General features: G+C 35.4%; 1 protein-coding gene across 2 annotated transcripts in view; it reads right to left on the bottom strand.

Annotated features, from left to right (window-relative positions):
- GALNT13 (polypeptide N-acetylgalactosaminyltransferase 13) overlaps nt 1–23,624 on the bottom strand; it is a 539,666-nt gene that overhangs the window by 332,948 nt on the left and 183,094 nt on the right. Inside the window, exon 1 of one of the 2 annotated variants that reach the window (XM_032857834.1) lies at nt 22,806–22,823. The exons of the other annotated variant lie outside the window; for it this stretch is intronic. The gene's annotated coding sequence lies outside the window, so the exon portion shown is untranslated. Of the gene's footprint in view, nt 1–22,805; nt 22,824–23,624 lie in introns of those variants that run through there. 2 annotated transcript variants of the gene reach the window in all.

Genomic DNA, 23,624 nt, shown 5'->3' with positions numbered 1-23,624 from the left:
CTGTAGTCAGAGATACAGAAGGACACTACATCATTCTTAAAGGGACTATCCACCAAGATGATCTAACAACTGTAAATATCTATGCCCCCAATATGGGAGCAGCCAACTACATAAGAAAACTATTAATCAAGATAAAGAGTCATATTGCTATGAAAACATTAATAGTAGGAGATCTTAACATGCCTCTCTCAGTAAAAGACAGACCATCCAAGCAGAAAATCAATAAAGAAACAAGAGCATTGAATGACACATTAGACCAGATGGATCTCATAGATATATACAAAACATTCCATCCTAAAAGAACAGAATTCTCATTCTTCTCAAGTGCACATGGAACCTTTTTCAGAATAGACCACATCCTGGGACACAAAACAGGACTCAACCGATACCAAAAGACTGAGATTATTCCCTGCATATTCTCAGATCACGATGCTTTGAAACTGGAGCTCAATGACAAGGAAAAGTTTGGAAGGAACTCAAACACCTGGAAGCTAAAGACCACCTTGCTTAAGAATGCTTGGATCAACCAGGAGATCAAAGAAGAACTTAAACAATTCATGGAAACCAATGAGAATGAAGACACTTCGGTCCAAAACCTATGGGATACAGCAAAGGTGGTCCTAAGGGGGAAATACATAGCCAGCGAAGCTTCCCTCAAAAAAATTGAAAAATCCAGAATACACCAGCTGTCTCTACACCTTAAAGAACTGGAGAATCAACAACAAATCAAACCAACTCCACACATAAGAAGGGAAATAATCAAGATCAGAGCAGAGATCAATGGGGTAGAAACCAGAGATACAGTAGAATATATCAATGAAACTAGAAGCTGCTTTTTTGAAAGAATCAATAAGATCGATAAACCATTGGCCACACTAATCCAAAAGAGAAGAGAGAAAGCTCAAATTAATAAAATTATGAATGAAAAGGGAGAGATCACAACTAACACCAAGGAAGTACAAACAATCACCAGAAGTTATTATCAACAGTTATATGCCAGTAAGTTAAGCAACCTAGATGAAATGGATGCATTCCTGGAAAACTATAAACTCCAAAAATTGAACCAGGAAGAAACTGACAACCTGAATAGACTGACATCTACTAACGAGATTGAAGCAGTGATCAAAAATCTCCCAAAAAACAAGAGCCCAGGACCTGACGGATTTCCTGGGGAATTCTACCAAACTTCCAAAGAAGAGATAACACCTATTCTCCTGAAGCTGTTTCAAAAAACTGAAGCAGAAAGAAAACTTCCAGATTCTTTTTATGAAGCCAGCATTACCCTGATCCCCAAACCAGGCAAAGACCCTACCAAAAAGGAGAATTTAAGACCAATATCACTGATGAATATGGATGCTAAGATTCTCAACAAGATCCTAGCAAACAGGATCCAACAGCACATTAAAAAGATTATCCACCATGACTAGGTGGGATTCATCCCTGGGTTATAAGGATGGTTCAACATCTGCAAATCAATCAATGTGATAGAACAAATCAATAAGAGAAGAGAGAAGAACCACATGGTCCTCTCAATTGATGCAGAAAAAGCATTTGACAAAATCCAGCGTCCATGCCTGATTAAAATGCTTCAAAGTATAGGGATAAAGGGAACATTCCTCAACTTCATAAAATCAATCTATGAAAGACCCACAGCAAATATCATCCTCAATGGGAAAAAGCTCACAGCCTTCCCGTTGAGATCGGGAACACAACAAGGATACCCACTCTCACCACTCTTGTTCAACATAGTATTAGAAGTCCTAGCAACAGCAATCAGACAACAAAGAGAAATAAAAGGTATCCAAATTGGCAATGAAGTCAAACTCTCTCTCCTTGCAGATGACATGATTCTTTATATGGAAAACCCAAAAGACTCCACCCCCAAACTACTAGAACTCAGCAATTCAGTAACGTGGCAGGGTACAAAGTCAATGTACAGAAATCAGTGGCTTTCTTATACACTAACAATGAAAGTACAGAAAGGGAAATTAGAGAATCGATTCCATTTACTATAGCACCAAGAACCATAAGATACCTGGGAATAAACCTAACCAAAGAGGTAAAGGATCTGTACTCGAGGAACTATAGGACACGCATGAAAGAAATTGAAGAAGACACAAAAAGATGGAAGACCATTCCATGCTCTTGTATAGGAAGAATAAACATTGTTAAAATGTCTATACTGCCTAGAGCAATCTATATTTTTAATGCCATTCCAATCAAAATTCCACCGGTATTTTTCAAAGATCTGAAGCAAATAATCCTAAAATTTGTTTGGAATCAGAAGAGACCCCGAATCGCTAAGGAAATGTTGAAAAACAAAAATAAAACTGGCGGCATCACGTTATCTGATTTCAAGCTTTACTACAAAGCTGTGATCACCAAGACAGCATGGTACTGGCATAAGAACAGACACACAGACCAGTGAACAGAGTAGAGAGCCCAGATACAGACCCTCAACTCTATGGTCAAATAATCTTCGACAAAGCAGGAAAAAATATACAGTGGAAATAAGACAGTCTCTTCAATAAATGGTGCTGGGAAAACTGGACAGCTATATGTAGAAGAATGAATCTCGACCATTCTCTTACACCGTACACAAAGATAAACTCAAAATGGATAAAAGACCTCAACGTGATCCATCAGAATCCTAGAGGAGAACATAGGCAGTAACCTCTTCGACATCAGCCACAGCAACTTCTTTCAAGATATGTCTCCAAAGGCAAAGGAAACAAAAGCGAAAATGAACTTTTGGGACTTCATTAAGATCAAAAACTTCTGCACAGCAAAGGAAACAGTCAAGAAAACAAAGAGGCAATCCACAGAATGGGAGAAGATATTTGGAAATGATGGTACAGACAAAAGGTTAATATCCAGGATCTATGAAGAACTTCTCAAACTCAACACACACAAAACAGATAATCATATCAAAAAATGGGCAGAAGATATGAACAGACACTTCTCCAAGGAAGACATACAAATGGCTATCAGACACATGAAAAAATGTTCATCATCACTAGCCATCAGGGAGATTCAAATTAAAACCACATTGAGATATCACCTTACACCAGTTAGAATGGCCAAAATTAGCAAGACAGGAAACAACGTGTGTTGGAGAGGATGTGGAGAAAAAGGAACCCTCTTACACTGTTGGTGGGAATGCAAGTTGGTGCAACCACTTTGGAAAACAGTGTGGAGTAATCAAAAATCTCCCAATGAACAAAAGCCCAGGACCAGACAGCTGCACAGGCAAATTCTACCAAACATTTAAAGAAGAGTTAGTATGTTTCTACTCATACTATCCCAAAAAATAAAAGAGGTAGGACAACTTCCAAATTCATTGTATGAGGCCAGCATTACCCTAATACCAAAACCTGATAGAGACAACACAAAAAAAAGGAAAGAGAACTGCAGGCCAGTATCTTTCATAAATATAGATGCAAAAATCCTCAACAAAATGCCAGCAAACATAATCCAACAACACAATTAAAAAAAAAAAAATCATTCACCACAATCACACGGGATTTTTTCTTGGGGTGAAAGGTCGGTTCAGTATTTGTAAATCAGTCAATGTGATATAGCACATCAATATGAGAAAGGATTAAAAAAAATCATCATTTCAATAGACACAGAAAAAGCATTTAACAAAGTACATTTGTTCATGATAAAAGTTCTGAACCAAGTAGGTTTAGAGGGAACATACCACAACAAAATAAAGGCCATATGTAAAAAACCCAGAACAAACATCATCCTTAATGGGGAAAAACTGAGAGCTTTCCCAAGGTCAGGAACAAGACAAGGATGTCCACTTTCACCACCTTTACTCAACACAGTACTAGAGTCCTAACCATAGCAATTAAACAACAAAAAGAAATAAAAGGCACCCAAATTGGTAAGGCATCCATATTGGTAAGGAGGAAGTAAAACTTTTACTATTTGCACATAACACGACACTCTAGACTTCACCAAAATACTACTAGAGCTAATAAATGAATTCAGTAAATTTATGTCACAGGATACAACATCAATGGGCAGGATCTGCTGCATTTCTACACACTAATAATGAAGCAACAGAAAGAGAAATTAAGAAAATGATTCCATTTACAACTGTACCATAAATAATGAGATAACCTAAGAATAAACCTAACAAAAGAGGTGAAAAACCTGTATTCTATATATTATAAAACACTCATGAAAAGAAACTGAAGAGGACACAAAGAAATGGAAAGTCATTCCATGCTCATGGGTTGGAAGAATAAATACTGTTAAAATGTCTATACTATACACAACAATCTACATATTTAATTTATTCCCTATCAAAATACCAATAGCATTTTTCACAGAACTAAAACAATCCTGAAATTTATACGGAACCACAAAAGACCCCGAACTGCTAAAACAATTTTGAAAAAGGAAAACAAAGCTATAGCTATCATAATTCCATAGCTTAAGATATATTAAATGCTGTAATGGTCAAAGTAGTATGATACTGGCATGAAAACAGACAGATAAATGGAACAGAATGCAAAACCCAGAAATAAACACACAATTATATAGTCAATTAATTTTTGACAAAGCAGGAATAAATATCCAATGAGAAAAAATCTTTTCAAAAAATGGTGCTGGTGAAACTGGATAGCTACATACAACAAAGTAAACTGGACCACTTTCTTTTATCATACACAAAAATACATTCAAAATGTATTAAAAACCTAAATGTGAGACCTGAAACCATAACAATCCTAGAAGCAAGCACAGGAAATAAGTTCTCTGACATCGGTCATAGAAACATTTTTCTAGATATGTCTCCCGAGGCAAGGGAAATAAAAGCAAAAACAAATTATTGGGACTGTATCTAAATAAAAACTTCTTCACAGCAAAGAAAATAATCAACAAACTAAAAGTCAACCTACTGAGTGAGAGAAGGTATTTCCAAATAACATATCCACTATAGGGTTAGCATCCAAAATATGTAAAGAATTTATAAATCTCAATACCCCAAACACATAATTCAATTAAAAATGGGCAGAAGACATGAAAAATCATTTCTTCAAAGAAGACCTACAGATGGCAAACAGACATATGAAAAGATGTTCAACATCACTTATCATTAGGGAAATGCAAGTCAAAACTACAATGAGATATCACCAAACACCTGTCGGAATAGCAAAAATCAAAAACTCAAGAAAGAATAAATGTTGGTGAGGATGTGGAGAAAAAAGAACCCTCTTGCACTATTGGTGGGAATGTAAGCTGGTACAGCCACTGTGGAAGTTTCCTCAAAATGTTGAAAATAGAACTATCCTACAATCCTATAATTGCACTACTGGCTATTTACCCCCCAAATACAAAAGTACTAATTTGAAGTGATACATGCACCCTATCTTCATATCAGCACTATCAACAATAGCCAAATTATGGAAAGAGCCCAAATATCCATCAACTAATGAAAGGATAAAGAAGATGTGATATACACAGAGAGACACACAAACAGACACAGACACACACATATAATGGAATATTACTCAGCCACAAAAAAGAATGAAATCTTGCCATTTCCAATGGTGTGGATGGAGCTAGAGATTACAATATAAGCAAAACAAGTCAGTCAGGGAAAGACAAATACTACAGATTAACACAGATTTCACTCTTTGTGGCACTTAAGAAACAAAACAAATGGGGAGGGGGGAGGGAGAAAAGAAAAAAAGAGAGAGAGAGAAACCAAGAAACAGATTCTTAACTCTAGAGAATAAACTGATGGTTCCCAGAGTGGAGATGGGTAGGTGGGTGAGTAAAAGGACATTAAGGAGGACATTTGTTGTGATGAATATCTGGTATTATATGGAATTGTTTAATCGCTATATTATATACCTGAAACTAACACTGTATGTTAACAGTACTGGAATTTAAATATTTTTTTAAATTTAAAAACACTTAAGGGCATATTTTTTATTACACATAAGCGTATCTTGGGGTTTATCTTAATTTCTGCAGTCACTGATCTTTTGGTTACAGATATCAGCAAAAAAAGCACAAAAGAAAGAGATACAAGAAATCCTTTACACTCAAATAGTTTATAAACAATACAGTTTAAAACCTATATTCACCATTTACTACCTATGTCACATCTCATTTTCTTTATTCATATTATTTCATTTCTTCCACAACTGAGATTCCCTCAAGACATAAGCAGGACTATATTATGTTCATTTAAATGGGACATGAGATCTTCTGAGCCTTTAAGTACCTAAATGTATATTTAAAATTTTGTACTTAGTGCTTTAAAAGTAGATGTGTTGAGCACTCTATTTATTTTTTGAACAAGCACAGGACACAATCCAAATATTCACTGGGGTATGGCACAGAAACTAGAGTCATTTTTCTCTACCTGTAGTCCTTTTCCCCAAACAAAATCCATCAGCTTCCGACACTTCACAACATTCCCTGTACTCATATTCCATGCCTCTTACCATGTACACATGGTATATTTTTCTCATTGAAAATTCGGTGCTCATTCACCTGCCCTCAATAGTTATCATTCTTAGTGTTGATGTTCTGTGCAACTGTAGATTTCTCTTCATCTGGATACTGTTAACTAGTCCCTAAGTACCCCTAAGTACATTCCTATGTATACTTAAAGCGGCTTCTGATACTCGCAAGAATAATTGTACATTTTAAGTATTTGGCTATGCCAGTGCAATTCCAGTAGTGACAGTTTTCAGTTAATTAAGTTAATTGGAGAAGATATTTTCAGCATTCCAGGAGATACAGCCTACATGGAGCCCGCATTTTAAATTGAGTAGTTGCTTTTAAACTCCAAAAGATCCATATTATAACAGACATTTGGCATATCTCATTTAGTCTAGCAAAACACTTTCTCAAGAAAAGATAGGTCCTCCAATGCATACAGAATGTCAAACATTTGCCTCAATTTTCTTCTTAATAATTTTAATTAGTTCTTATTTTAGAACCAAATCAGTCTGAAAGAGAGCAGTGTAGAGTAATTCTTACCAATGTAGATGAGCTCTATCAAAAACGACTGCAGTTAACTTGGCTGGGACTTTAACAATTTTTCACAAGAGGACTCCCAGGCAGCTGGAATGTAGACTGTCAAAGCACTGACTTGAAACTATCAGAACAACCGTACACAACCAAATTACAGAACATTTTGCAGACATGAAGCCTGAAATGCCTCCACTGGCAGCAAGATTCCCTATTCTTGGCTTGTGATAATAGGAAGGCCAAAATCAAATCTAAATTTTGATAATAAACTCTCAGGGTATCATTAAATATCCGATGATTTCAAAGCAGTTCCATAATCTAAATGGTCCATTTAGTGGCTGACTATAGAGCCTTGACTGGTCACTAAGTAAGTATCATCAAGCCATGAATTAGCACCTAAATGAAAATTTAAAACTACCTCAATAGAGTGCAAAATAAAAACTCTCAGTCTAACCACTATATGTCATTTTCTGACAGAAATGTCTGCAATTCTGAGGAAAAAGGGTTTATTAACATTTCTAGAGATGAACTAAATCATTTAAAATGATTTAATACAATAATCCCCATTACAAAAGATGTGCAAAAATGACATACACATTTGGATTAATGACCTTAAATTTTTCTATTTGAGACTGTTGAAACTATAGCTTAATTATAAAATATAATCAGAAATTATTATGTAAGCCATAAAAATCGTAAAAGGCAACTCGTCCCTTTTATCTAGCATACTTTAAAATGTCGGATACAGACTATATATATTTATATGATCATTTGCTTCAGCCTGTGAAGATTGTTTTGAAGGTCTTGAGTTTTTGAACTATTATAATCAATACATTCTCCAAGTCGACCATCTTGTACACATGCAAGTAGCATGCCCGTTTTTCTTCACTCTAATCAAGATGAATAAAGGATTAAAAACTGAAAATAGATAATTCTAAATTATCTATACTGATAATATACATAGAGATAATATATATACTGAAATAGATAAAAGGGACTGACAGGTACAGAAAAAACTGAATATAAATCAAACTTAATTCTGCATTTATAAAAGTATATAAAATATGTCAATACTAAAAATAAACCTATCACAGTCAATAAAATAAAAAAAATTAAGTTTTTAAATGGACCATTCAGCATAGATTTATTACCTCCATCCCAAAATGGAGATCTTCTTAACAAAAATATGAAAGATTCTATCAAATATCTTGAGCACTGGACTTCAAATGCAACTTTAGCAATAAAATGGAGTTAGTTACTGTGGCGGAGGAGCAGAAGGAGAGAGCAAGACAGACAGAATCTGATCCTCCATCTCATGACCCGGAGATCGTGACCTGAGCTGAGCTAAGAGTCCGTACCTTAACGGACTGAGCCACCCAAGCACCCCATGCTGTCTAAGGCATTTAAAGCAATTATTATGGTGACAACAGTTGGCTCTTGCTGAATTATTTTTTTTCATTCCTACTAATAATATTGATAATTCTATATTTAATAATTAGTCTGGCTCATCAAATTAAAAACGCTAAGCCATTATGCAAAAGCTTCTAATAAAAACATTTGCTGTTTCTTCCTGTATCTAAGAAATCTTATCCAATACAGTGGATTAAATTTGTTGTTGCATTTTAGAATTTTAAGATTTAAAACATGATGATATATAGATATTTCTGTTGAGTAATTGTGACACACATATTTATGTAAAATGGGACAAAAAATTAGGGTCATGTAAATGAGTAGGATAAATACAATATTAGGATATGAAATATCCTAATTGAGAAAAGTTATTTTTATAAAGGTAAAGGAAATTTGAGTTGAATATCTGGAGCGACTTCCTAACTAGGAACAATAAATGAATTATGGAACAGCTTCCTGACTCTCCGGGAGAAGCTCAATCACAGAGGTTATTTTAAAATAGACCAGGAAAAAGTGCTGAAGACACATTTTGTAGGACAGGAAATCTAGGTTTTCAAAAGGATAGAATGAGTAAGTTAAGTTTGCTATTTTTTACGGGCTTGTATTTTGAGCTTGCATTGATGAAATACATTTTATATTGCAGGCAGCCAGCATTTCTCATCCCCCACCTCAGGTCTGTATTGCAGAAGCTCTATTCCACACAACAATGCCTGAGAGACCTGGGCTTTCCTCTTGTCTAGCCTCCACTCACAGGTATAGTATATATACCCCAGGTATGACAGGCTGAGTAAACACCTGCTGGACAAAGAAGAGTGGGGCCCTGATAGCATTTGCTCCAAATCACACTTGAAGGGCAGGAGTTCTATGTTAGGAGAAGCAAACCAAGAAGACAGGAAGATACCATGCCCTCCCAATGTTCTGCTCATGAAGCAGGAGCGTCACTTTTAAGAAAAGTAGACCACTGTCCCAGTCAGCTTTCGAGTAGGGAAGCGCAGACTTTTTGAACGGGAGTAACACAGGTTGTAAGAACAAATAAAGCTTCAAAGTTCTCCCCAAAGGAATGGACATTGTTTGGACCAGAACATGAAGAAGATCGAGCCTAACCATGTTCTTCTCTGGAACAATGGGGATTTGGGAAGTGAGCATTAAGAGAAGACTGGTAGCTCGATGAGAGTAACAAGCTGAACTCTATCTAGGTCCTTCACAGTTCACCACAGAGAACCAAGTAAAGACGCAGTAGTAAGTGTCCTCCTGGGTTCAGACAAATCTCGAAGACCAGTCTCTAACATTATTCCTGCAAAGATGTCTGAAGTTAATTGGCTCAGACTCTGGAGCAATTTATATCCCCAGGCTCGTCTAAAACAATGGAGCAATCAGTTAACAACTGGGCTGAAGAACCGAAATAGGTCTGATTCTTTTGTGCAATATGCTTCCCCAAACTGTTCTGATATTTTATTTTTAAAAAAGCACTCTTACCATTACTTTTTAACTGCAGATAGATATAATTAACGGTGTACAGAGTGCTTTTCCAGAAAACACGTACAAATATTTTTAAAAATATATAGATTATGGAGGGCCTAAAGTAGGATAAATGAGCAAAAGAAAATAGTGTCTGAATCTAGTTAAAATTAAAGCACACAATAGGTTCTTCTTCCAGTCTACTAAAGAAAAAACAAAAGAATATGAGAATATAAACAGAAGAGATGAAGGCTATGGTTATTTTGTTAATATTAATAAGAGATTGAAGACTATTATCAAAAATTATAGTGTATGGGACATAGCCTGCGGCCATTTGTATTTAAACTTTTCACACTGTCCTATAGTTATCTGTACACTTATTTACTTATAATCTGCTTTGTTCAAAAAAGGATATTAGGCAATTTATAGAAACATTTACAATTTCCTGACACAAAACCACTGCCAGGAAGTGAAACATAATTGGTACCATAAAGCCATGGATAAATCTCACGTAAATGCTGTAAGCATTACCACAACTGGGATACAAATTTAATTCTCTCTTTGTTTTTTTCCCTTGACAAAGAAATTAGAAAAACACGAATAGTTAGAGCCCACATTTTTCTTCTAAGAAAAGTACACTGTTGCTCTGAAGGTCAACCTATTATTCTAGCAGTAAGGTCTGATAGAAACATCCCCACATGTACTTATTCTGGTGTTAGCGAGTAATGACAGGAAAATGGACCATACATATAATGGCATCCTAGATCAAATTGATCAATTCTGAACATTATTGAATTTATGCCATTTTTCCCATTATTTCCAAAGGTACAAAATAAATGTATTTGGGAACTACTGACCAAGCTAACACAACCATACTTGAGAGCAATAAAGTCTTTCAACTATATGAAGTCATGAAGTGATGAAGGTAGATAAATAGACAGCTAGACCTCGACAATTAAACTCATCATGGGTTATGACATCATATCATAGTCTCACTAAAATAAAGTTAATTTGAAGAAACTCCAAGACAGACTTGTGAATGTCATAATTAAAAAGATCCCTGTAAAAAAAAAAAAAAAGGCTCTGTATAATCAGAATACACTATGTGCTATGAATTCTACACACATGTGCCTTCAGATAATATGTGATATATTTTAAGGCTCAATGATTCAGAGAAGTTTTTTTAAAAATCACATACCACAGCGTTCATCTCAGTCTCCACTAATCTGAACAACAGTCTGAAAAATAAGCCTATGGACAAATGGCATACAGGGCATTGTTATAAAAACATTTTTTTTTGATAGTCTACTACTTTTGTACTACTTTCTCAGTAATACAAAATTTACACAATGTCAACAATCCCCATTTCCTTTCAAAAGGTAACAATTTATCTTTTTCTTTTCCCTATCAGGGACCTGAGTTTGCACCTGCAAACATTCAATATAAATAACTAAATCCTCTCATAAAAAACAAATATTGATGCCACAGTGCATGTGGTGAACTAAATTCCTTCTGTTTCATCACAAGCTAGATTTGCTTTTTTTTTTTTTTTTTGGCCCATAAAGATGTTTTAGTTTTGCATAATGATGTATCTATAAATTCATTTAATCTTCTTTAACCAAAATGCTACATTCTTGAGGGCATCAATCTGTAGGGTCCTTCTATATTTTATTTATAAAATTTAAAAGTGTAAATAGGTATACTCTGCTTTGGTAAATATTCAGTTTCCAAGTTGTACTTTAATTTTGGTTTTCTGAAAGTTAACCCATGCTTTAAAGTATCACCAAAACAAGTTCAAAGGTAAATCTTCTGTGGACAGAAAATTACATTCATTGGGTGAAAAAAAATCAATGTTCTGAACACAGATGCATATAATCAGAAGTTTATAGATGAGTATATAGAATACTGATTACATTTATAAATCCATTAAGTACTCATATCTATAGCTAAGACAAACCCACAATAATATGTGTATGTATATATAGAGAGAGACTTCTCTGTGCAAAGAAAAAAAATATATACACATCACTAAAGAAAAAGGGTAAAAGGGTGCTGTCAGTTTCCTATTACAGCTTGGTGTAATACTGTCTAGTGACAATGGGCAGCAACCATAGTATAGTAACTTCCCGATGTATACTACTAGTGGCACTATAAAATTAAAGAAGTCAAATTACAAACTACTTAAGAAAATATAATTTTCGGGGCACCTGGATGGCTCAGTGGGTTAAGCCTCTGCCTTTGGCTCAGGTCATGATCTCAGGGTCCTGGGATCCAGCCCTGCATTGGGCGCTCTGCTCAGCAGGAAGCCTGCTTCCTCCTCTCTCTCTGCCTGCCTCTCTGCCTACTTGTGATCTCTCTCTCTGTCAAATAAATAAATAAAAGCATATATATATATATATATATATATATATATATATACACATATATATATAAAATTTTCATGAATTAATCCATTAAAAGAAATTCAGAAGGTGGGAGATGAACTCTATTAATGCATAAAGCTTAAAATACATTATCATGGGCAATCTTCACATATGCTCTGTTGTATGAACAAAAGGAAACTAAGGCCAATTCAGGTAACTTGCCTGAACTGTACTTCAAATAAATGACAGAAGCAGAAATCAGGGCGCCTAGGTGGCTCAGTGGGTTGGGCCTCTGCCTTGGGCTCAGGTCATGATCTCAGGGTCCTGGGATCCAGCCCCACATTGGGCTCTCTGCTCAGCGGGGAGCCTGCTTCCCCCCTCTCTCTGCCTGTCTCTCCGCCTACATGTGCTCTCTCTCTCTCTCTGTGAAATAACTAAATAAATAAACAAACTTAAAAAAAAAAAAAAAAAGGAAGCAGAAATCAAATCCAAGACTCAAGGACTACCAAACCTTTGGTCCTTCCTTTGTAACACACCTCATCAGAGAACACAGACTTATTCACACTCTCCTGTCTCTCATAAAGCCACAGAATTTTGAATGAAGCTTCTGTCTGTGTCTACCCTGATTTGTGAATTTTGATGCCATTAGCTCTACAGTTAGCTTTGTGAGGGTAGGCTGCACCTGAAAACAGTAAAGGTTCACACGAACAAAGATTCAGTCTCCCACTACTCCTACACAGTTTACACTGAAATTATAATTGAACTTTGTTTTACTCAGCAATTAGCTCAATTCACAATTTTCAGTTGTCACTATTTCAAACCCAGGCAAAAAATTAAGAACATTTTTCTTCATTCAAAGAAATAATTTCAACTGGTACACTTCTTTCATTTAGAGTGTTTCTTACCTTTTAAAAATTAGCCCTCCCAAATATTTCCATTTCCTAAGCTGGGTTGGGGGAGTAGGAGGGTGAAGGGTACTCGGTCAGCTCAGCAAGAATATAAATACAGATCAACTGTGTGCAACTGGGGTCTCTGGCATTTTCATTTCAGAAAATGTTCTGTAGGAACAGGCAAAAGACCAATAACTAAGCATGACCTTGAAATTACGTGAAAGCAATTAGACTGCCTTACTGAGCAAGAGAAAAGTGAACAGTGGCAGAGAATATAGGAATTTCTTAAGCAAGAATTTTAATGTGAATTGATGCTTGTGGTCAATTACTCAAAATTAAAAAAAAAGATTTCTAAACAATTTCAAATACAATGTAACTATTTTATGTTGAGGAGTAAAAACAAAAGAATGACATTTACAAAAGAATGACATTTACAATGAAGAAGGAAATGTTTATTATACACAAAGTTTTTCTTAGTACTGATAGCATGAATTCTTACCTGAATGTTAACATAGAGCTTCCCTATTATTTTAGCTAAAACAAATACCTGTAATATAGGTGACATGAAAGATCTGTTTTATTTTTGCTTTAGTTTTATTTTTTTGAAGAGTGTATTTATTTATTTGACAGAGAGAGAGATCACAAGTAGATAGAGAGGCAGGCAGAGAGAGAGGAGGAAGCAGGCTCCCCGCTGCCCATTGAGCACTCAGGTGCCCCAAAAGATCTGTTTTAAATACATAAGTTTGTCAGCATCTGTGATAGATGCAAGTGAAAGCATTAGTAGTACTGTAAGCATCTTTAGACTATCATATGATCTCTCTGAGTATATTTAAATAATTTAGGGATTATATTTTACTTAAACTATAATCAATTCCCTGAAATTTAGTGAGTTTACCTTAAACTTGTAATACTGTTTTGTGGATTACAACTTAGTTTTAAATAGTCCTTTTCATGTTCAAGATATATCAATTTAATCGTTACAAAACTCAGATAGGATTTGTATATTAGAAACTATATAAGTCAAGAATTTTGTTTACCAGTTCAGCAACAAATTTCCCATATTAAAAATCAGCTTATTGTAGAGAGAATGTCCAGGAAAACAAATGTAAGGAACTTAATAAAAAGTAATTTTGTAACATTACTTCACTTATAATACAAAGTAACATTTACAGTTAAAATACTAATATTAGACCATTATTCCTTGGGTTTCTAAAAACAGCAACCATCAGACAGTGTTTAGGCTAAATATCTCCAACAGTAAAAATTTAAAAGTGCTTTTTTTTTTTTTTTCCTAGTGTTCCAGACGCAGCCTATTTGCATACAGAGTAACTCACCCAAACCTTTCAATCTGCCCTCCACTTTCACCAGATGGACAGTCTCAAAACGCCTGCCCCGTTAGTCCTTAGGTTCAGAATACTGCCCTTCTCCGTTCCTGTTGTCCATGGAAACGGCAAGGTTGAGTTATTCATCATGACACTTAGTGCTCAGCCCTGGCAATCTCCTCTGGTTACTAATGCCTGTCGCCACCACCCTTTCTCCCATAACATCACTTCTGTTGCCTTCTGCACTTCCAGAGGGACCAAATTAGAACTGCTGTGATTGCCATATAAAAGGAAATTGCAGGCAAGAATGTGGATTCCAGATGAGAGGACAAACAGGTACTGCTTCATTATCAGTGGCACAAGACCTTACTTATATAAAGGTGAGTCCTAAACACATGTTTCCACGCATCAGAGAGCAGAGGATGGAAGCAAGGTATCTTTCAAGTCTTCCTTCAAAGCCACTCAAGAAAGCCTGTTACTTCTCCAGCTCAGAGATTAACAACAATGATACTTATTTCCTGAACCAATCATTGCATATTTATCATTTGTTCCTTAGAGGGAAGGTACCATTTGTTATAGTTTATCATATTCATCATAACCAACCTGCACATAAGGTATGCTCAAAACACAAGCATCCCCGCTAATTCAGAAAGTGAGAGCATTAAAGAATTGTAGACACCGCTATGTTTAACACCCTTAATTTAAGGGTGGAAACATAGGTACAAAGAAATTAATATAATCGGCAATTAAATTAATTTTCAAGGTTATTAAATGAATAAAGAGAGTTTTAGTATAATACATAAATTTTAACTGCTCTGGTACATAAAGTAGAGAAAAGTTCAGGCTTTGAAGCATCAGGCCAAATGTCAGCTCAGTTGTCTTTGTTTTATGACCTTATGTAAGTTATTTATTTTACTTCATCTTCATTTTGTACAAGATGAAAATAAAATTTATGTATATTATATTGTTTATAAAACAAAGGAGCTAATTCATTAAATAAACATATACAATAAAACCATAGGGGCACCGGGGTGGCTCAGTCAATTAATGTTCAAGTCTCAATTTAAGCTCAGGTCATATCTCAGGGTCAAGACCCATATCAGGCTCCACATTCAGCAGGGAGTCTGCCTGAGATTCTCTCCCTCTCCCCCTATCCCTCCCACTCTCTTTTTACAATAAATCTTAAAAAAAAAGAAGAAGAAGAAGAAGAAGAAGAAAAGAAAAGCATAATTAAGTCCTCCTCCTCCTCCTTCTTCTTAACTCGCTAGCCCATGGATGTAAGGAACTGAAAGTTAAGAAAAAGCCTATACAACTAAGGAATCTAACAGGATAGGGAAAGTAAAGAGGTTTCTAAATTTTAACCTAGAATCTAAGTACTAATAACCTACACTATTTTAGAAGAAATCTGTCATATTCATAAAATGTTTAAAGAATTTTTTTGCTTGTATGAATAGGAAATTTCTTGAGCTAGAGCCTAGAGACTAAGAAAACCCAAAGCTCAAGCATACTTCTTTATTGTGGTTTAACCACAGTGTCCATTCAAGGTTGAGGCTACTTTATGCTGTTAAACACCAAACATACTGTTGAAGCATGAATAAGATAAATCAATGGTCATTGACAATGGTCTACCTTCAAAGCAAACTACATTTGGATCTTGATAACATTCACATCTATGAGAAGTTGCTCAGTAGTGTGTGGAAAGTCATTGCAGTATGGGGTATCACATGAGTGTGGATTATAGTAAAAAGACCCTTGTACCAGAGTGTGTTTGGGGACTATGGTCTGAGTTTTGGGTATGAGTGTCTTTGGAATGATAATGTTATATCCATCATAGCCCGCTTTACTACTATCACTACTTTAGTAAGGACTAAAATAGAATTGCTGGTATTGCCACATAGAAAAAAGTGATGGGCAGTGATGTGGTTTATCTAGTAAGAGGATACAAGGGCACTGCTCGATCAAAAGTGATACAAGTCACTAGAAGATAAGTCATGAAGAGGGGTAGCTATGGAACACAGAGCAGAAGGTAGTAGGCTAAAAGAATTTCTTCTCTGTCTCAGGAAGACATATTTGTATGCCAATACTGCGGTGGTTTCAAAATGGAAAGGAGGAAAATAAAAGCGAAAAAACATCAAGAGAAGGGTGCTAAGGTGGTGATCAGGGCACAGAAAAGAAGGTGAGATTTAGATAAAACATGAGTCTGCAGGCTTCATAACTTCTCTGTGAAGTTTTGTACTAAAATCAGCTTGGATTACAGACATTCCCCAGGTATATCCATATAGTGAGGGCATAAAACTTGGCCTATGTTGAGAAGTATATGTGAATATTGGATGCACAGTAACATAAAATATTACCGAATGCTTCAGTGTGACCCTGTAGCATGCTGACTTATCCTCCAGGTCATGGAAAACATGAAATACTAAGCTTTCTTCAAAATCTAGTATTTCCTGTCCTTTCTCCCAGAGACTTAATCTGAGGGATCCTAACTTCTGAGTTTACCCAAGGAACTGTGAAATTTCTCAGCATAAGATAAGGGATACATTTCAGTTGATATAAGGTCTTAATTTATTAGGAAAAAGAGCTGAAATCATCTTGTTTTGATCACATCACTTGAACAACCAAAGGATTAGGGAGAAATACAGGTGTCTCTAGAGCATGGAAGGATGCTTTGGGTTCTGTATATCCTGGAATCTGGCCAATGTTAATACGTCAGGAGAACCTAAAAAAAAAAATGCCAAGTTAGAAGTCAAGTAAACACTCCTCGCCTTGCCATCTCCTTGCAGGGAAATAATGTTTTTAAATGATCCCCCAGGAAAAACATTCCAAAACGTCCTTCTATTGATTGCCGGGTCTACCTTTTAATCATATTCACAGACTGATATCTTAACCTAAGTGCATTTTCACTTTTCCTTCTTGCTCCTTAACTCTCTTTTCCCTTTATTTTCTTCATTAAAATCTAAAGGAACTACTTCAACACTTTGGTTATAAAAGTAATGTAATACTTAATCCTTCCTCCTCTTCTCTCCCTTTCCTGCTGCCAGCTTCATTCAATCATCAGGGGATAGGACTGGGAAAGAGTAGCTGTATTCTAGTTTATGTCCAGTGAATTTTTACAGAATGAACAGATGTTGTAAGCAAAGCAGCCAAATTGCCTACTTAAAGGTTTCCACAGAATACCTCCTTCCCAGCACCCTTTGAGGAAGTGATACTTGCACAGGGCATCAACTCTATGAAATAAAGAACCTTGAGAAAACAAAGGGATGAAAGGACTCCAAAGTCTTTGGGTACATTATATCCAAATATACTCAAGTCCAAAATATTGACTACCTATAAAAACTATAAACAACAGGATAAAATGTAATGTTTATTTTTCTCAACATTTTTTCTCAATATTGTCAATGTTGTTAAAGAGGGCTCAGACTAATTTGATTTTACTTTTATGTAAGTTTCAGATTTTTAAGTTTGATGATGATTATTATTAATAAGGAAAGCAGTATAATCACTTGTAAATAAAAAGTTATTTTATGTACTTAAAAGTATTATTTTTTATCAGGTATCCAAACTTAAAAAAAAAAAAGAAAATTGCAATTAAGGAGAACTACTTATATAAAATGCCTTCTGTCAGAATTGAAAGACCTGCTTTTATTCTGATCCACAAATACTTATCACCATACTGTTTTGGGAATCCCATAAGAACTTCCTCTTCTAAGAGCTCTTTAATGATTTCCCATAACATTCATAATTTTTATCTCTCTAATTATAAATTCATCAATAAACATTCTAGTTATCATGCATTTCTCTATACTAGAAATCTCTTGATGATTAACTCTACATATGTTGATTATCTTCTATATCCCTCTATGTAACAAGAGAGCTCCCCCAAAATTATTCCCAGGTTTGAATATGTTTATGTATTCCTCAATGTGATAACCATGAGTTTAATCATTATAGTCACTGAACAAGGAAATTATCTTGAAATAGTAATAGTTACACATAGTTATTACTGTGTTATATACTATACAATATATATATATATACACAATATAACTTTATGCATAGTTATATTGCCAGTTCCTGGCACATGTGCCAGGAACTATTTTAAGCATTTTATAAGCATTAAGTCATATAATTCTCAAAACTCTAAAGATAGGTAGCACTGTTATTACACTTGAGAAAACAGGCACAGTTGAATAAACTTCCTTAGGTTACATAGCAATCCTGGGATTTAAACACTAGCAATTTGATTCTAGAGTCTGCTCTCTCAACCACTGCATTCACTGCCTTTCTCTGTGTGAAAGCAAACATGTTTAGTAATTTGTCTGTCATTTATATATGCAATGTATTTGGTAGTTTAGACAGATAGAAAAGGGAAGGAAATTAAGATCCCTACCCACAAAAAGCTGATCATATAAATACATAAAACAAATGGGAAAAATAGAAGTACATTTAAATGACTATGAGGCAAAATTACTGTTTTCTCAATTAAGATGCAACAATAGTGATCAGAAAGATCCTTCCATTAATTCTAACATTATTTAGGGATAAGGAAGGATGAAATAGGAAACTTCTTCCAACCTACATTCACTCTACGTGGGTATCTTGTATCTTGCTTACTTGCTTGCTAACTTCCTTAATTTGTCTGTCAGTCTGCCTATCTGTCTATCTATCTATCTACCTACCTTCCTCTCTACCTATCTATTCATCCATCCATTCACCCATCCGCCCACAATTACAATTTGAGAAACATACTTTCACCTGAGGAAGGAAATACATGAAACCAAAATAAAATCATTTTAATTTTCTGGATTTATGGTATAAACTGACTTCATTAAACATAAATTCTATCGTAACACAAATGACAGGATTGTACGTGGAGTTAATGAACTACACAAATATGTATGGATTTAAAGATATTTAGCAAACCAGATGGTAGTCAACAACAACCTCCCAAATCCCTACGCAACTCCTCCTTAGGACGCCTCGGTGGCTCAGTCAGTTAAGCGTCTGCCTTTAGCTCAGGTCATGATCCCAGGGTCCTGACATCGAGCCCCACATCAGGTTCCTGCTCAGCAGGGAGTCTGTTTCTCCCTCTCCGGATCCCCCTGTTTGTGCTCTCTCTTTAAAATAAATTAAAAAAAAAAATCTTAAAAATAAAATCCTCCAAGAAGCAACATTCCACTAATAAATTTAAATTTCTAATGGTTCAAATTGATTTGGTAATTTTTTTGATTATAACACTGATTATAATAAAAATTTTTTGCATAATATTTGGAAAACACCATAATTTGGGAAAGGAAACAAAAGTTACCCATTTTCCCACAATACAGTTTCACAACTGCTATTTCCTCCTCCTTTTACTTTTAAAATTGTGATCATCATCTGTTTAACAATTTTATAGACTGTTTTCACTCAACATTGAAAAATTAGTATTTCTTCTGATGCATTATTTGAAGGCATTTTAAAAAAATTACTACATAAGATTCCTTCATATGGATAGACTATAATTTACTTAAACTTCATTATTATTTCAAGTTTTTCAATATTAGAAATAATGCTGGAACAGAAACATTTCATTAAAACTTATGAGTATTTCCAAAGGACAAATTCCTTGATTTCAATATTAAAAATGTTTATAAAACCTTGCTCTTTTTTTTATTACTTTCGATAAAAGTTGGGTCAGTATAAAAGAATGGTCATTTGCCCAAACCCTCATCAATAATGAATGCTATTTTCTAATCTTTGCCCATTTCATAGATGAAATGGTTTTTCATTTTAATTTAAAGGGTGTTTACTCACAAGAAATGTCACAAATAATGTGACATATATTTTTGTTTATCATTATATTTCTTTGAGGGATACCTGCTTATTTTGGATCCTGTGATCAGTTCTCTATGTGGAATTTATATTTCATTTTTAAGTTTTCCAATTTCAAATGTTAGATACAAACCAATGGGAACCTCATAAATATAAGTTGTACCAGACAACTAATGACTCTGGTAAACTTACAAAAGTTTATAAACCAAAACTCCCCTAAAGGTTTCTAGTACATGAATAAGCAATGTTAAAGTTAATGAGGTTTTGTCATTTGTATACTCAGCTGCATTTATAAATTCCCTCACTGCTCACACAAAACAATAAGCACAAAATCTAAGATCAGAAAATTTTGGTCCTTTTCATCTTACACTAACCAATTCTTAGTGTACATTTTATTATTCATTCTACTCTAGCTATTAAAACTTTAGAACTATTATTTGAATTCTTTTAAAAATATTTATAACTTTAAAAGGTAGCTAAAATGAACTAAAATAGAACAGATTTTAGAGACAATCTTGGGAAACACTACAAGTATTAGTAAGTTTCATTTATAGTATGCAGCGAAGAAGCAAACCCAACTTAGAAATTTACTACGCATTAGAGGGTATTACTTCACGTATTTGGCAGAGAAGTCTCTGTAAGTATTTACATGATTAGTCCTCTTTACCCACATTTGCCAAAGCCCTTAATTACTAACCAATACAGTACTTTATAAAATTTGCTTCGAGGTTAGACACTCATCTTCATTTTTTTGATATAGTCCCAGGTGAAAACTAGTCAATGCATCCCATTAGATTTAGCATCTATCAAAGAAAAAGAGTCCATGTTTAGACAATAAATTATAGAGCTATTGTATTTATAAAACAGCATAAGGTGCAGGGAGATTTTACTGAAGATAATTTATTTCCCATCATTGGGTCAAAGAACAGTCCCTGAAACCAGAGTGCTTGGGCTTATGCCCTGCTTCACCATTTATTAAATTTCTGAGCATAGATAAGCTATGTAAACTCTCTGTATCTCAGTTTTCTCATATATAAAATGTGGAAAATGACTGTATCTAATGTGATAGATTTTACTTTTTGCTCCTAAATATTTGGCATCCCTTCTTATAAGAAGGTAATATTTTCTCTTCACCACTGAAAACATGACAGATCCTGTGACTTGTGGTGCCCCTCAATATGGAAGGACTGTACATCTCTATCCCATTAAGACAGGTGTAGCCATTTGAATTTTTTGTGCTCAAAGCAATGTGAACAAAAGTAGTGAATACCCAATACACAGTGAGGTTTATGAATCACTGTGTGCTTAAGCCCTTTCTCTTTCCTCTTTGTCAAAACATTGACTAGGGACTAATTCTTCAGCCAGGGTCTTAAAATGAAGAAAAGGTAAAGCAGAGCTGCTGTTGGTCAACAATCCTTACATACAGAGAGCAAGAAATAAAACTCTGTAGTTGTAGTATGCTTGTGAGATTTGAGGGTTGTTTGTTGCACCAGCATATTTTGGCCTAGCTAATATATTATCTCAAAGTATTTTCAGGGAAAAAAAATACACACACACAGACACAGCATTTAAAACAGTTCCTGGCTCATAGTAATTAATATGTAAGTGTTGTTGATAATGATTACTTCTAGTAATATTTCAACAGTTAATGAATATGTTTTTAACCTGCACATGGCAGGAGGAGCTAAGATGATGAAATTATAGGAGGACCCTTGGCTTGCCTCATCCCTTGAACACACATAGATAAATACCAAATCGTTCTGAACACCCAAGAAACTGATCTGAAGATGGACAGAACAAACTGCACAACCAGAGGGAGAAAAGAAGCCACATCATGGAAGGTAGGCAGTGCAGAGTTATGGTTTGTGGGAGAAGTGGATCTCGGGTGCCATGGAGACGAGGGATCCCTAGTCATGGAGAGGAGAGAGAGAGGAAGAGAGAGAAGCATAAGGGGATCGTGCAAAGAAAACACTTCCCCTAAGATTGATTGGGAAAATGAGAAGGGCTGATTTTCATGTATTTTTATAACCAACAGGGCTGAAATACTGGAGTTTTAGAGGTCCACGGTGTGGCTAGTGTTGAGCCCTGAAGGTACTGCAGTGCTCCTGTGGAGAAGGAGGGCAGACAGCCAAGAAGCAGACAAATCATCTGAGGATTCCCTGGGACGCACTGGGAGAGACAGTTCCCCCTTCCTGGAGTACATCTTGGAGAGGTGGCATTATCTCTCAGGTACAAAAGAGGTGGCAGGTGCCATTTCTCTCCCCTGACACTCAGCATAAACGGACTTCTTTAGCCAGCACAGCACCAACAGTGGTGATTGAAATCACTTACACCAAGCCCTGTCCCCTTATGTTGTGTAGGTGCTGCTTTTCTAGGACAAGTGTACCTGAAAACAAGGACAGTGGCTCCTTTCCCAGAAGATCAGCACAAAGCCCCCACATGCACCACATCTAGTGAACACAGACTTCTGCAAAGTTTCACCTATAGTGGAAATAAAATCGGGTCTCTTTTAACAAGCAGACAGGGCACACATAGTTGAAACTCACCACACTCTGGCTAAGGTCCAAACACTTCAACTGCAGGCAGGAGAAACTGCAGAGGACTGACCTGAGGGAAACAGCAGCCAAAACACAGCAGCAGAATACACACAGCATATACCAGAGACACTTCCTGAAGCACTGGGCCCTGGACAGTATATGACCTGTTCTTCCTATAGCCATTACTCTCAGAAGCAGGAAACATAACGGGCTTTCTTTTCACAGAGAAGACAGAGACCTAGACAAAATGTCAAAACAGAGGAATTCAGCCCAAAAGAAATAACAAAAAAAGGTCATGGCTAAGGATTTAATCGAAACAGGTATAAGTAATATGCCTGATCCAGAATTTAAAGCAACAATCATAAGGATACTAGCTTGGTTTGAGGAAAGTGAAGAAAACACTAGTAAGTCCCTTACCACAAAGATAAAAGACCTAAATAAAAAATGCTGTAACTGAGATGTGAACTGACAGGATGTAATGACCACAAGGATGGAAGAATCAGAGGAATGAGTAAGTGACACAGAAGATAAAATTATGGACAATAATGCAGCTGAAAAGAAGAGGAAAAAAAATATTATATCATGAATATAGACTTAGGGAACTCAATGACTCCACGAATATCATCATAGGAGTCTCAGAAGAAGAGAAGGGAAGAGGAGCAGAACATTTATTTTAGGAAATTATAGTTGGAAACTTCCTTAATTTAGGGAAGGGAACACTTAGCCAAATACAGGAAGCACAGAGAACTCCCATCAAAATCAGCAAAAGCAGGCCAGCATCAAGACACATCATAGTTAAATTTGCAAATTATAGAAATAAAGAAAAAA

This window comes from Lontra canadensis, unplaced genomic scaffold (assembly GCF_010015895.1).
Source record: "Lontra canadensis isolate GAN:19392208 unplaced genomic scaffold, GSC_riverotter_1.0 scaffold13, whole genome shotgun sequence".
NCBI lineage: Eukaryota > Metazoa > Chordata > Mammalia > Carnivora > Mustelidae > Lontra > Lontra canadensis.
This window is presented reverse-complemented; position numbering and strand designations above follow the sequence as displayed.